The 16,581-nt window shown below is 41.3% G+C and overlaps 1 protein-coding gene and 1 pseudogene across 2 annotated transcripts in view; both read right to left on the bottom strand.

Annotated features, from left to right (window-relative positions):
• Positions 1-16,581, bottom strand: part of Cntnap5c (contactin associated protein-like 5C) — a gene marked incomplete at its 5' end in the record, with an annotated part of 856,281 nt that overhangs the window by 559,532 nt on the left and 280,168 nt on the right.
• On the bottom strand, positions 5,241-5,891 carry LOC148001515 (structure-specific endonuclease subunit EME2 pseudogene; annotated as a pseudogene).

Raw genomic sequence — 16,581 nt, 5'->3', positions numbered from 1 at the left:
AGTACTACCTGAGGACCCAGCTATACCACTCTTGGGCACATACCCAAAAGATGCTCAAACATATAAATGGACACATACTCCCCTATGTTCATAGCAGTCTTGTTTAGAATAGCCAGAAGCTAGAAAGTATCCAGATGTCCCTCAGCAGAGGGATAGATACAGAAAATATGGTACATCTACACAATGGAGTACTACTCCGCTATCAAAAACAATGACTTAATAAAATTTACAGGCCAATGGATGGAAGTAGAAAATATCCTGAGTGACTTAACCCAATTGTCATAAACAGACTTGGTACACTGATAAGTGGATATTGGCCCCAAAGCAAGGATTATCCAATATATAATTCACAGATCACATGAAGCTAGAGAAGAAGGACAACCAAAGTCTGGGTGCTTTAGTCCTCCTTAAAAAGGGAACACAAATATTCATAGGAGGAGATATCAAGACAAGTTTGGAACAGAGACTAAACATTTAACCTTTCAGAGCCTGCCCCACCTGGATATCCAGTCCATATACATACAGCCAGCAAACCCAGACAATATTGCTAATGCCAAGAAGTCCATGCTGACAGGAGGGTGATACAGCAGCCTCCTGTGAGGCTCAGCCAGAGCATGACAAATACAAAGGCAAATGCTTGAAGTCAACCATTTAACTAAGAATGTGGTCACCATTAGAGGAGTTAGAGAAAGGATTGTAGAAGCTGAAAGGGCTTGCAAAACCATAAGACCAACAATACCAACCAATCAGAACTCCCAGGGAATAAACCACCATCCAAAGTGTACACATAGACAGACCCATGGCTCTAGCTACATATGTAGCAGAGCATGGCCTTGTTGGGCACAAATGGAAGAGAAGCCATTGGTTTTGCTAACGTTGGACCCCGAAGTGTAGAGGAGTGTCAGGGCATGACATGGGAAGGGGTGGGGGTTTGGGTCAGGGAACACCCTCATAGCAGAAGGGGTATGGGGAATGGAATAGGGGGTTTATGGACAGGAAACAGGGAAAGGAGATAACTTTTGAAATGTGGAGACTAGCATTAGCCCATTAATGGTAGTTGTTGATCCCAGGTGTACTTCTGAGTTGACTCAAGTGTTCTTTTACTTTTAAAGCTCTCTGTCTCTCTCTCTCTCTGTCTCTCTCTCTGTCTCTCTCTCTCTCTCTCTCTCTCTCTCTCTCTTACTGTGTATGTGTGTGTGAGTGTGTGTGTATATAGTGTGTGTATATGTGTATATGTATGTATCTAAGTATGGGATTTACCTCTCTTCAGGGACAGTGGGACTCCACATGGATACTCACCCATTTGGCTGTATGTTATTTCTCTCCAGGCCATCTCCATTATCCAAATCAATTACTTTTAAAGCTTAAATTTCTATTGGTGGTTTTTTTGTTTTGTTTTGTGTTGTGTTATGTTGTATTTGGATTTGACTTGTGGCAGTTTAAGGTGTGTGGGCACAGATGTGCTATGATGAACATGTGGAGGTCACACTTGTGTTTTGATGAACATGTGGAGATCAGGATTTTCTGGAGTCAGTTCTCTACCATGTGACACAATGGGGTTATCAGCAAATGCTTTTTCTTTTTAATATTTATAGTTCTTCCTCTGTTGCAGACTCTGAGCACAGGGAGGCACAGGAATGCAGGCACAGGGTAGATACCCAGCTTAATGTGCCTGACTAGGGTCCTAGAGGTAGCTGTTGACTTGTCTTGTTGATAAGGGCTGGAATTCTGGTTCTGCCCTGTATTGCCTCTACTCTGATGTCATAGCTCTCTGAAACACAGGCTCCCTTCTAGTAGCCCATGAGATCACCATATTGTAAAGAAATTTGATTTACTGACTATATCAGCAATGCCCCAGGCCCTTCTTGGGGACTTTTAAGCTTGAGAGTCATCCCAATTTGTCAGCTAAGCCTTCAGTTTCTAATGATGACACACCCAAAACAGCCTATTCACATGTTCCTGCCTCACAGTCATCAGTGACACATGCATGCCTGTCCTCCATCATGCAAGGAGTTTGCCATGTAATCATTTGGCAGGCAGTTCTGGGTTGGGCAGCATCTTTCCTTCCTCCTTTCCTAGGCAAATTGGTTCCTTATTCAGTGGATCTGTCTTGGCACTAAAAGATCCCATTTCTGCCACTGGGGTACAAGGTCTACTCTGAGGTATGTGCCTTTCCTCCAGGCAAAGTAGCTGGTTTGTTGGGCTTCTGCAGGGCCTAACTAAACATTATTGTTTGGCTCCTTGTGGTATTATATCCCCTACTCCAGCACACAGGACCCAGAATTTGATGATGGTTTTCTGTCTCCACTCAGTTGACTATTGCTGGACATTTCTTCAATTTCTCATGATATTATACATCCACCATGATGGTTCTCCATCTCTATATGGTTTTTTGCCTTCCCTGAGGAGCTGGTGATCTTGCAAAAGAAGCAGAGACCAGGATGATGAAGACTCTGAGTATTGTGAAGAGAATGAATACAGGGTGAACGTGCTCCAAGCTCCACTTGGGGGCTAAATGTTTCCCTATAAAGAAGTGCATTGAGAATCCTGCATTATGGCTATGTGGCTGCAAATAGTTCTAACGCCAGGGTGGATATTAGATCTGTGATGCTGTCAGGCTTATAGGGGGTCCTGGACCACTGTATGGGGTACAGAAGGACAGCTCAAAACATGAGGAATGGTTCAGGCAGACAGCCCGAATCCTTGCACCATGAAGGGACCCAAGGGCCTGAAGAGCAGCTGAAGAGCAAAAGAGTTGATTGGTCAGTCAGTAGTTAGATCTTGAGAAGCTCAACTTTGTCTAAATTCCCAACAAGGCTCTGAGGCCCAAAAGCCCAAGCAACAAGGAAGGCATCTTTGGAGAAGTTTATTGCAGCTGAGGTTTGAAGCAGCTGTATTAGCTGTAATTAGACCTCATTAAGCATGCTTGCTCCTCTTGATTCCTGGGACCTTGCAGGGAATGGAGACACAGATTCCAAGGCTTAGGTCTTAGGCTGTGTGGAGCCAGATGCTAGACCTTGCTGACAACATCAACCCTGTAGTTTAGGAGAGGAACAACATAGAGAAGTCAGGAGGTGAGCATCATGTGGCCTATGGCAGGGAAGAGTTCTATGTGGATATGGGGCAGAGGGTTATATGGAATTTCAGAAATCTATTAAGCAGCCAAGTGAGAGAGAAGTCATCCCACCAGGGCCACCTCCCGTCTCATTGTTGTCTTTTGGGTGAGGAGTCTTAGCACTCAAGTTGACTATGTTGAGCATTGGAGAAGTCCAGGTGTCTGGATTCTTCCTGGTGGATTTGAGAAGGGGTTGGGTAACCTGGCAGTGGGAGAGTTGTCCTAAACAGGTCAACCCAGCATAGAGACTCCAACTCTTACCCTGAGTACTCTTCTCTGTCACCATCCATCCCTAGCACCGTGCCTGTGACAGGAGAGTCCTTCTGTGACTGTGAGGGCCAGAAGGAGGCTACCTTCTGCAACAGTCTACAAACAAAACACTGAGGCAAGGACTGCTGTTGTGGTGAGGAAGATGAGGATGAGTGTCTTTCCACTGAGAAGTATGTGGCTCCTGAGGGAAGGTGGGCAGGGCTGAATCCAGGTTCATGTTACCAGGTCACACCAGAGTCTGTCTTCTATGCTCAGACTATTTGAGCTGCTCACCTTGGTGCATCATGGGAAGAGATTCCTGGCTGCCAACCTACAAGGGACTCAAATCACTTCCTTCCAGGAGTGACTGCTACTCGGATTCAAAACAGAAGATTCTACCCGGTGGTTTGCTCAACAGCCGCCCAGAGCCGCATGAAAGTCATCTGCTGCTGTGCCAGCTCCACATCCCTGCAATACCTGTGCTGCTACCGCCTGCACCAATTGCAACCCGATTCATGGCACACCCTTAAGGACCTGCCCTTTCCACCTGGCCTCAAGCAAGTTCTGCATAACACGCTGGGCTGGGTCCCCAGGATGAACTGCAGCCACTGGACATTCCCTGCCTCCTCTCCTGCCACAGCTGCAATTGTTGTTAAGCTAGCATCTCGAAACCAGGCCCTGTCAGAGGAAGAACTGCCAAAGAAGCTTACTTCTCCCCTGGGAATGCAGATACCTTTCTTTCTTGTATTTCCAGGGCATCAGGAGAGGGAAGAACTGAGGTCTAGGCTTTTCCCTATCTACCTGAGGCCAGGACAGTCTTCTCTGTTGGTCATGAAGTACGAAGGCCCTTCTACTGCCTGTGCCAGTAGGGAAGCAGCACTTCTGTCTGTCCTTTCAGTTGCCATGTTTCTTGGGAGCTTCAGCTAGGCACTTGTGAAAATAGATTTCAAGCCTGAGAGGCTAGCTGAGGAAGGGGAGTGCATTCAAGTCCCAGGGAAGAGATGGGCTGTCTCCACCCACAGGGTCATGGGTTTTTCCTGACTTGCTTTGAGTGTTGTCTGGGTCCGCTCCTGTCACAGAGATGTCAATGGGTGCCCTGGGAAGAGATTTTGTCTCTTAACCATAGATTATATCATTAAAAGAGTCCTCACAAATCCCCAAGCTGCCTTACCTTCTGTCTCTGTCCAGCAGGTTCAAGATGGCCTGGCTTGAATCTCTGAGTATTTCTCACTGAGAGTGTATCCTAAGCCTCCAGACAACATGCAGCTATCATAGTACAACTAGGCACTCAGACGTGCTACTAAGCCTCCTGCAACAAGTGTCCTGGATAAAGGCAAGTTGAAACCCCTGTCACCCTAGGGCCCTTGTGGTCACAACCCCGCACTCTGCTGTTCAACTCAGTGTCCTTTTCCCTCCCCCGACCTCTCATGGTGCTTCCGTTTGACCATTGGCAACAAACTCGACCCCAGTCTGCAAAAGGTATGGGCTGAATCCAAACTTCCTTCCCTGCTCCTCCAGGCGATTAGTCAGTCCCGTCCTGCTGTGCTGATGGACAGGAGGCAACCCAAGAATGACACAGTTGTGTTCAAGAGCTCAGGTTCAGCAGGATGTCATGGATAGTGGTGGTCAAGAAGATAAAGATTCTACATGAGAGGTCAGGCCCCACTCTGCGAGGCTGCTTGACCCTGTGGGCCTTCACAGGGAGGTCAGCTAGGAGGGTCAGGCACTCCTGCTCTGCTGATGTCCAGGAAAGTCTATTGCAAAAGACAGGATGAGGGGAAAGCAGTAACAATAGCATCAGCCACAACTGGGTTGACCAGGTTGAACTGTCTGATTTGCTGCCACCACACTGCTCTGAGCCCAGAACCATCTCTGGTCACTTGCTGGCCTGAGGCCCAATGCCCTTCTGTTCAGAGAAAAAGGCCTGGGAGTCCTGAAACTGCTTAGAGGGAACTGGGAGAGGGCCTTGGTGAAGGCAGACACATAATGACTTAGCTCCTGCCATGAGGTCACCAGTAGCACATCCACGTTTGAATGGAACTGAAGCACCACCAGGACCTCCTCCACCTTCTACCAGCTCATTGTTATCCTGGCTTGGACATCTTCTCACTTCTTTAGTTGTCATGACTTCTGAAAACTGGGCTTGTGAGACCACAGGTATGCATCCAGTCCAATGACAACCAGATGGGAATTGGTGGGGTTCTCTGGAGAAAGCCAGGGAATGGAGCAAAGTAGGTCTCCAAGCTGGGTCAGTTGTACAACACCTTGAAGAAGTTCCTGGGGTTCCAGCAACAGCAACTGTTCCTGCTCATTTTCAGCCTTCACCACCAGAGGAACACTGATGGGGGCCTCACAATGGGTGGGGCCTCACAATGCTCCACTGCAGGCTGTGGGCCTGGTGCTTAGGCTAGATGCTACATTCACAGCCGAGTGTGCCCAGTGTCCCCATCAGAATTTCTGAGCCTGGATCTTGCAGGAGAGCTGGATCAATGCACACCGCCAAATGCTCCAGGAACTGATCTCCCATAAAGCCTTGGCTACAACACTCCTACTGAACTCCTCAGGACTTGTATGCCAACTTTCTTTCCTTCATTCCTTCACTCCTTCCTTCCTTCCTTCCTTATTTCCTTTTTTATTGGATAATTATTTACATTTCAAATGTTATTCCCTTTCCCAGTTTCCTGTCCATAAATCCCCTGTCCTCATCACACTCCCTTCTTCTATAAGGGTGTTCTACTCCCCATCCACCCCCCAAAATCCCCTAACCTGGGGGCTCCAACCATGGGGTCACCAAGGGTTTCTCCTTCCTTTGGGATCTCAGCAAGGACATCCTCTGCTGCTTATGCAGTTGGAGCCATGGGTCAGTCCATGTATAGTCTTTGGGTAGTGGCTTAGTCCCTAGAAGCTCTGGTTGGTTGGCATTGTTGTTCATATGGGGTCTTAAGTCCCTTCAAGCTCTTTCAGTCCTTTCTCTGATTCCATCAACGGGGGTCCCATTCTCAGTTCAGTGGTTTGCTGCTGGCATTCACCTACTTATTTGCCATATTCTGGCTGTGTCTCTCAGGAGAGATCTACATCTGGTTCCTGTCAGCCTGCACCTCTTTGCTTCATTCATCTTATGTAGTTTGGTGGCTGTATATGTATGGGCCACATGTGAGGCAGGCTCTGAATGGGCGTTCCTTCAGCCTCTATTTTAAATTTTGCCTCCCTACTCCCTCCCAAGAGTATTTTTGTTCCCCTTTTAAAGAAGGAGTGAAGCATTCCCATTTTGTTCATACCTCTTGAGTTTCATGTGTTCTGTATCTAGGATAATTCAAGCATTTGGGCTAATATCCACATGTCAATGAGGGCATACCATGTGTATTTTTCTATGATTGGGTTACCTCACTCAGGATATTTTCCAGGTCCATCCATTTGCCTATGAATTTCATGAAGTCATTTTTTTTGAAAGCGGAGTAGTATTCCATTTTGTAGATGTACCCATTAATTTTTTGAAGGGCATCTGGGTTCTTTCCAGCTTCTGGCTACTATAAATAAGGCTGCTATTAACATAGTGGATCATGTGTCTTTGTTATGTGTTGGAGCATCTTTTGGGTATATGCCCAAGAGAGGTATAGCTGGGTTCTCTGGTAGTGCAATGTCCAATTTTCTGAGAAACCTCCAGACTGATTTCCAGAATAGTTGTACCAGTCTGCAATCCCACCAACAACAGAGGAGTGTTCCACTTTCTCCACATCCTTGCCAGCTTCTGCTGCCACCAGAGTTTTTGATCTTAGCTATTCTGACTGGTGTGAGGTGGAATCTCAGGGTTGTTTTGATTTGCATTTCCCTTATGACTAAAAGATGTTGAACATTTCTTTAGTTGCTTCTCAGCCATATGGCATTCCTCAGCTGTGAATTCTTTGTTTAGTTCTGAACCTCATTTTTAATAGGGTTATTTGTCTCCCTGCAATCGAACTTCATGAGTTCTTTGTATATTTTGGATATAATGCCTCTATCAGTTGCAGGATTGGTCAAGATTTTTTCCCAATCTGTTGGTTGCCATTTTGTCCTAACAACAGTGTCCTTTGCCTTACAGAAACTTTGCAGTTTTATGAGATCCCATTTGTTGATTCTTGATCTTAGAGCATAAGCCATAGGAGTTTTGTTCAGGAAACTTTCTCCAGTGCCCCTGTGTTCGAGACTCTTCCCCACTTTTTCTTCTATTAGTTTGAGTGTATCTGGTTTGATGTGGAGGTCCTTGATCCACTTGAACTTAAGTTTTGTAAAAGGTGATACAAATGGATCAATTTGCATTCTACTACATGCTGACCTCCATTTCAACCAGCTCCACTTGTTGAACATGTAATCTTTTTTGCATTGGATGGTTTTACATCCTTTGTCAAAGATCAAGTGACCATAGTTCTGTGAGTTTATTTCTGGGTATTCAGTTCTATTCCACTGATCTACCTGCCTGTCTCTATACCAGTATCATAGAGTTTTTATCAGTATTGGTCTATAATACTGCTTGAGGTCCGGGATGGTGGTTCCGCAGAAGCTCTTTAATTTAAAATAGTTTTCAGTATCCTGGGTTTTTTTGTTATTCCAAATGTATTTGGAAATTGCTCTTTCAATCTCTATGAAGAATTGAGTTGGAATTTTGATGGGGATTGCATTGAATCTGTAGATTGCTCTTGCCAAAATGGCCATTCTTACTATATTAATTCTGCCACTCCACGAGCATGGGAGGTCTTTCCATCTTCTGAGATCTTCTTCAATTTCTTTCTTCATAGTCTTGAAGTTCTTGTCATTCAGATCTTTCATTTGCTTGGTTAGTAACAAGGAGGTATTTTATATTATTTGGGACTACTGGGAAGCATACCATTTCCCTAATTTCTTTCTGCCTGTTTATCCTTTGAGTAGAGGAAAGCTACTAATTTGTTTGAGTTAATTTTATACCCAGCCACTTTGCTGAAGTTGTTTGTTGGGCTTAGTAGTTCTATGGTGGAACTTTTGGGGGTCATTTAAGTATACTATATGCTTCTAGTGTGGGCACCTTTTTTGTCTGAGTCAGAAATCTCCCAGTTTCGAGGACGCTGATGGAGGAAGCATAAGCTGGCCCCAATAGCCATGGGTTCCTGTGGCTCTCCTGGCTTCTACCTCTGCAATATGCCCATATATCCTCAAATTATTATTCTTTTAATTGTATTTCTTTGAGCTGACTTATAGGAAGTTGTGAGGTGCTGTGGTCCTAGAGCAAATATTGACAGAACTATCCAGGATTCACATGCTGTATGAAGAGGAATGTAAGTCAACATGAATATATGCATGCCTCCTTCCTTTCTCTTCATATTTCTGTCTGTTAGATACCCAAGATTTTAGGTTTTAAATTCAATTTCTATTAATAATTTTGAGACTTTATACACATATACAACATATTCTGGTCATTCTCTTCTGCTTACATGCCTCACACCCCTCCCAGGCCTCATACGTTCCTATATTCATGACTTATGTCCCAGCTTTTGACTGAGTACTTAACATAGACCATATATGTGAGTCCATGTTAGCTGGTCTACAAGCTTCTAGATGATTCCATTTTTAGCCTTCCATATCATTGTGGGTATACTGAGGTTATAGAAGCATAACTCATCCAGCTTTTGAATCTTTGGAGATCAATGATTGGTCCACAGGCTTACACGTTCAATAATTTGCAAACTGAAGTCTCTCCTGACCACAGCTGCTTTCTGTCTTCTGGAGTCAGATTCCGAAGAAAGCAAAGTATCTTTTCACTTGGGTTCTACATGCTTGCATGTAACCACCTGTTCTGGGGAGGTCTGAAGTTGAATCTGAAGATCAGGCAGCAAGGTCTACAGCAGCCACAATATATACTCTCCTATATCCTAAAGGTCATTTTGGATTTTTTCCAGTGACTTTATAGGACTTTCAGCAATATCAAACAGTTATTTACTTGTCATGGAGAGCACACATGTGGAGATCAGAGTAAACGTGCGGGTATCAGTTTTCCTATTCCATTATGTTGGTCCCAAGAATATAAACCTTTGCTGCAAGTCCTTCTACCCACCAAGCCATTTCACCAGCTCTAAAAATCTTGCTTCTGCTTCTGTTTTGGAATTTTGTATATGCTATAACCCCACTGAAAAGACCTTTCTCTCTGCCTGGAATTGTATTGGAGACATTAATTCTTCAAAGGTTAGGCCAGAAATTTCCACTTATGTTGGGGGAATACCAGATCTATGGGAAAGGGTGAGATGAGTTTCTTGAGAAGGATTTATTTATCAGACAGGATTCTCAGCCCTCACCTTCAGTCACCGGGAAGAGCCCGACAACTATGTGACAAAACGTGGATGTATAGGAGGGGAATGAGGAGGGCTAGACGCCTTATTTTTTGCTACCACCTTACTTAATCTTGCCAGAGTCAAAGGTTCTGCTCCATTCTTTTCCTTCATAAAAACTGCCCACAAAAGATTATTTTTAATAAGTAGCTAACAATGAGGGGCAATTTCTGAAGTGCCTCATTGATCTTTAACACCCATCTGAGCACTGTTATTTGTAGATCTCTTCAGCCTTGTGTGCATGTATTGGAGAATGTCTCCTTATTCCCTCACTTGTATGTGAAAGTCACTCAGGGTGTCAGACAAAAGAAGTGTAATAAAAAGTATTAAAAGCTATTGGTTTCATGCTTTCCGGAAGAGAACAATGCTTTGAACGTCAGTCTCCAACTGCACATCATTGGCATTTCCTTTCCCTGTCTATCCTTTCATACAAAGTGTGGATGGAAATGGTTTCTTTCAGACTGCCTCACACCAATGTGTCAGAGATAGAGGCAACAATCTGCTCCCAGATCCATCAGTCTCCTCTCTCTCTGTTCCCTGCCTTTTTTTAGTGACATCACAACATGTCGTTCTTCCTCTCTAAGTTACCTCTCTGGGATGCATGTCACCAAAGGAAATGACTATATCTGCTATTACTGCAAGTGGAGGAACCAAAGAGCAATGTGCTCAGCTCTTTAGGAGAAAACTGAACAAAAACTTAGCTGATTCCTGTCTCTATATCTTGATGTTCCTAACTTTCTTTCCTCTTTATCACTTTCTCTGTTTCTTTTCCTCCTTCTATCTCCCTAGTTTCTTTACTTTCAAAGGTAATCAGGTGGCTCACTCTGTAGTCAAGGCTCTTGAACTCTTGTTATCCTTGCCTCCTACTCTCCATGAAACTATGGCAGCTGCACAGGCTTTCCTATACTTATGGGGTGAGCATGGAGCTTAATGCAGATATTAAACTATTCAGGTTTAATAAAAATTTAAGGCATGCTTGTCTGATGCCAGCCTTAGGAAACTGAGGCAGGAGAATTCAGGCCACTTTCAGGTACATAGCAAGATTTTGTTTCAAAATATTAAGACAAAACAATAACAAAAATCTGTGACCTAATAATTTTAATTTTCATTCAACTATTTAAATTTCAGAAAATTGTTTTAAAACATGGTAGTTGTTTTAATTTTTTCTTTTGATAGTATAAACCAAAACATCTTGAATGTCAGGTAATTGATCCTTAATGAAATGAAGATGAACTAATGTAATGTTTAAGTAATATTTTAAAAGATTTAAGCTTTTAATTAAAATGTTATTGAACATATTTTAAGTAAAATTTAGCCTAGAAAACATGACTTTAGACTCTGTTTTCTCAATTTCATCATCAGACTATTTAAAATGGTTCTTAAAAAATTAGAACTTCCTAGAATTCTCATGCTACAATAAGAAAAACAGTGATATGTGGACATTGTCAGAGGAGAAACCAGTCTCCTAAGAAGGGATCTCTTAGAGTGTTGAAAAATTACCAGACCCCTGTGTGTGGGATGCTGGAACAGGGATGATGATGGGTCAGTAATGAGTAGGACCACACATTGATCAAGACTACTTACTTATGCACACTTTGGGCCCTTTATACTATAAACCCCTTGTCTTCTTTGGTTTTCCTAATATGGCCACATTGAATAAATCATCTTGCTCAGCTTTTTTTCTATTGTTTGTTTTAATCTGTTTAACTTTATTGGCTTATTGAGAATAGATGTCTTAACATTATTAAGATTATGAGGGTTCAGACTCCAACCAAAAAACTCTTGAAGCACTAGTAATGATATTAAGAGGAGGCTCTTCTAGGGAGCACCTAGATCCTGATTAGGTTGTCTACTCTATGAAGACTTAAAAGTAGAATATCATCATCCCAGAAGCTGGTCATCTTAGTATTCCAAATGCTGCATTATGTGAACCCAGATTCCAGTATGCAGAACAGTAAGAAATAAATTGTGGTCATTTATAGACCACCTGCTTCATGGCATTTCATTCCAGCTGGCCAAATGAACTATGATAATGGCCACCCCACTTATTTTATAATTATTTAACTTTCAGCTGCATTACTCTTCATCTGACCTTGAACTACTTCATATTAATTTCCAAATGAAAGGAAGGAAGTGAAGCTCAGGAAGCAATCAAGTTAGAAATGATTTTTCCCCCAAGGTCTGAGAAGCACTCAGCAGAGAATCAGATGATGTGAATGTCAGACTGGTCAAATGGCAGTAGAAGACAGCCATCATCAGGAGAAACTATCTTTTATCACAGAACACACTCATATATATGAAACATGATCCTTGGGACAAGCTGAAGAGAATAAAGGCTTCACTAGACAGAGGGAGTTATCGACTTTGGTGAGCGTCTGTCATAGGAAGATAAGGTGATGGTTACTGGTGTGTGTGTGTGTGTGTGTGTGTGTGTGTGTGTGTGTGTGTACTCAGACATGCATTCATGCATGAATTCCTACAACCTTCTGTGAATTTGAAGATGTATCTCTTAGTAACAGTCTTCCTTGACTGGAGAGTTGCTAGAAATAACTACACATTATTAAGTTTCAGACCAACATAGGTACAGACAAATAATGGCAAACTTACCAAATTCCCATATTCTGGTTATTGAGAGCATACCCAGTCTGGGTAACCAGGTGCTGAAGTGAGACACAGATGTCACATAGTTACAGGTAAAAAGATTCAGGATCTCTGTCCTTTTAACTCTCTAAGTGTATCGGATAATAGAAATTGATTGTATTTGCAAATCTAAACAATTTCTTGTTTATTTTGTGGCTGAAAAACCACTGACTTTGTCTTTTCATCTAAGTTTTATTTTATTACTTAACCCTTTCTTACTGTTCTGTGCTTCATTAAGCACTGAGGAAACTTAACTCTCTATCTTTCTATTATTTACTTTATATACCTGTGCTTTATTAAGCACTGGCAAATTTAACTCTTACTTTACATTTCTCAGTACTTGGTAAGCACTAGAAAACTTAATTCTTGCTTACTTTCTAAACTTCCTTTTTAATTCTCTGACAATTAACACGTACTGTATAGTAGTGGTAATTCAGTATAGGATTTCCAACTGAGGCTCCTTTCTCTACTGCCCAGAAGCCTCCCTTTCCAGTGGCCTGGCAAAAGGAAGGCTTGGAGCAATTAATTTTTTATTTGAACAAGGAAAAGAAAGTCACTCTTCAAAGTATAAAAAACTTGTACAAAAGCAAATAAGCACAGATACCAATATCTTCATGCACACATTCCTATTTTCATTCACAATTTCATTTACAGGTTAACACATTCACCTTTTCGTTGGGCCCAACAGTCTATCTCATTAAGTTACATTCTTACACACACACACACACACACACACACACACACACACACACACACACACACTCCTATACTTAAATATGCATATTGAGCAAAAGCCCAAGCACCAGTACAGAAAGAATCCACTCACTCTGTATGAAAAATAAACTCCACACTTTCTTGCTCAGAGAAAGAAAAATGGTCTACCTTTTATTTCTGTTAGTAAAAAGGCCAAGTCCTTGTCAATCAGAAGAAAATCACTGTTAAGAAAGAACCTGTCTCACGTTTAGAAGCATGCTTGCTCTTCCTGCAGCTCCCTTTTGTCTCTCCTAATTTCTCTCTTACACTCTGTTATATTCTGCTGTCTCTTCTGCTTCATTTTGCCTCTACTCTGCTTCTCTTCTCTTCTTCTGTATTTTTCTCTATTCTCTTTCTGCATCTATCATTTCCTGTCACTGTTCTTAGTTTTCGTACTTTCCCTGTACACATAGTCATGTGGTATTCTAATCATCTCTTTTTTCTTCAAAACTTCACAAAACATTCAAACCTAAATTCAAATTATAAATTGAATAAGAAGTCACATGAGGGGAAGTTTACATGTGTTCTCATTAAGACTAGTTTTCTAACTAAATATTCACTATCTGCCCCTAGCTCCATGGGTTCATTTATAGTTAAAAAAAACTATAATTTTAAATTAGCATACTTCTGTCAAGAGGGCATACCATCTGCCCAAAGTCTCATTAGTACTGAAGCTTTGTATAGATCAACCCAGTCAATATTTTTATCTTCTATCTTTGCACATACATTTTTTGTTTCCTTATATATGGCATTTACTTAACAGAATTGCAGCTTAATGGAATATATTCTTTAACTATAAACTGGTTTGCTTTCTCTTAATGCAAATGGACCATGACACGTGAAGGCTTGCAGAGTCCTAATCCAATTTCATATTACAGAGGGCTCCAATTGCAGCCCCTTTTATAAAGGGTTCAACAATTACTAATATAAATTTAGAAATTCTTATAGAATCATCATTAGGAGTAAAGAAATCTTCTATTTGTTTATATAACATCACTACCAGATAGTACATCTTCATTGATCTGCAGAAAATCTACCCATTACGGTAGGCTAATGCTAATTGTTATAATTTAGATATTATGAAAAAGTATATTAATAGCAAAAAGCAATCTTCAGACATAATCTCTTGACATCTTGCCGGCTGGAGTTGACCCATCTAAGTTTATGCAAAAGGTAAGCCACCTCCAGGAAGTCCATCTGGTAGCCTTAGCCTTTCCTAGATGGCTCCTTACACCTTCTCATTTATATGTCTAGTTTATTCAACTCCACCAGAAAATATCTTCTGTTTCTATTCTAAAACTATTACTTTAAAGGAACCAGTCATTCAGTTGAGTCAAGATTGGAAGGATTGTTAAATTTCTCCAAGTGAAAGCAATAGATAAAATTGTAATAACATGGATATACAAAATCACCTTGTAATTCATACAGGGAAAACTACAATTCAGATGTAGTCAAAGCATGGAAACTATATGTGACTTTATTCCTGCACTGTATAATACAGTATGTTAGTACACTGCACAACTAACAGGTTAGTTGCTGCACAATTGAGCAATTCATGGACCCCTGTACTCACACACTCTACAAGAGTATCAGAAGAGGTATTTATGGAAACTCTAATTGACAAGAGCAAAAGGTGTCATCTAAAATAAATATGAAGGTACCATCTGTCATGATTCTTCTGCGGTGTTAGCCACAAAGATGAGATGGTCCTGTTATATGCTTCATGTTGGCCTCTGTTTATTCAATGCCTTGACTTTAGCTACTTGGAAACAGCCACATTCAAGTGACTTGACTTCATTAAGAACTTCATAACAATTTTCAAACCGGCAGACCTGCTTTATCTATGTGTCTTTTTGTTCTCTTTGATGGAAGACCAAGTAAAGTAACACAAGCCTTTCCTGTTGTGCATGTGTTTGCATGATAATGCAAGTATACACATGTAGAGGCCAGAACACAAATTTGACTGTTGCTCTCAGGTACTGTTCACTTTTAGTGTGTGTGTGTGTGTGTGTGTGTGTGTGAGAGAGAGAGAGAGAGAGAGAGAGAGAGAGAGAGAGAGAGAGAGAGAGAGGAAGAGAGAGAGAGAGAGAGAGAGAGAGAGAGAGAGAGAGAATATCACTTAATCTCCTAAAACTCGTCAACCAGTCTCGACACACTGGTCAGTGAGTGCTGAGGATTGCACTGGGGTTACAGGCTCATGTCACCATTTATAACTATTTTGTTTTATATGATTTTGGAGATAAGTCTGAGGTCCCAGTGTTTGAAAATTGACTTAACAATGTTTTCAGAGCTGAGCTCATATATTCCTTAAAAATATCATATGATGACCAACATGAAGAGAGTGGGATTTCAGCCATTGAGCAAGTAATCCTGTTACTGCCCTGTGTCAAATAATAGGAAACTTACACCCATAAAAGAAAGGACGAAAGAAAAAACCCATCCTTCTTTATACAGTACAGGGTTTTAAGTTAATCATGTTCAGGATGATATCAGGAAACTTTTCTTCTATATTATGTGCATAATAGTCCATATTAAAGCTACTACACACAAACTTCAATGGGCCATTTACTTTCTAATTATTTATTATATGGTGCTGTATTAGCACCGGATAGTAGATTTTGGGAAGAATAGCTAGGTACTTTTTATATCTACCTTAAGCTTTCTACTCTATTCTGAAGTGTGCAAGGTCATCCTCTAGTCATATCAAGCTATGAAGACTAAATTAAATTATATTCATGAAACATCTGTTTAATCTCCAGAGAATGGGCAGGTCCCATAAGAGAGAAATGATGGATTGCAAGGGGAAAGCTGCTTGAATGGACTTTACAAGAAAGGCTTGTCCTCTCTGAGGCAGTGGGAGGCCTGGATTTCCATGAGTATTGAATCACAATTTATAATTTACTGAGATCAATTAACTCTCTCTGTAAATCTCATGATGAACCCCGAACTTCTAAACACAGGAGAATTATTGTTGGGGGAGGGCGTCAATGGGGGGAGGATGGGGAGGGGAACACCCATAAAGAAGGGGAGGGGGGGGGGATGAGGGGGATTATTGCCCGGAAACCAGGAAAGGGAATAACACTTGAAATGTAAATAAGAAATACGCAAGTTAATAAAAAAGAAAAAGAAAAAAAAAAGAAAAAAGAAAATAAGTACTAAACAAAACAGAAAATTACTTTTGAAGCAGATGTACTGTCTTTGGGGGAAATTTTAAGCCTGATTACAGAAATGAAAGGATCTGTGTTTTAGTATTTAATAATGTGAACCAATACATCTTAGAAGGAATGCCAAAGAAATAAACCATATATATATATATATATATATATATATAAAAGTTTGGAAGAAAAATATGTATTTATTACTGTATATTACAAAGAAAAAAGCTAAGGTTTTTCTACCTACACAGTAAAACCGTTTTCTGAGATTAAAATTTTTTTCCAAGTGCATTAGTGTTAACTTGTTCTTGGTGCCTCATAATAACTATACTGCATT

The sequence above is a fragment of the Rattus norvegicus genome, chromosome 13 (assembly GCF_021556685.1).
Source record: "Rattus norvegicus strain SHRSP/BbbUtx chromosome 13, alternate assembly SHRSP_T2T, whole genome shotgun sequence".
NCBI lineage: Eukaryota > Metazoa > Chordata > Mammalia > Rodentia > Muridae > Rattus > Rattus norvegicus.
This window is presented reverse-complemented; position numbering and strand designations above follow the sequence as displayed.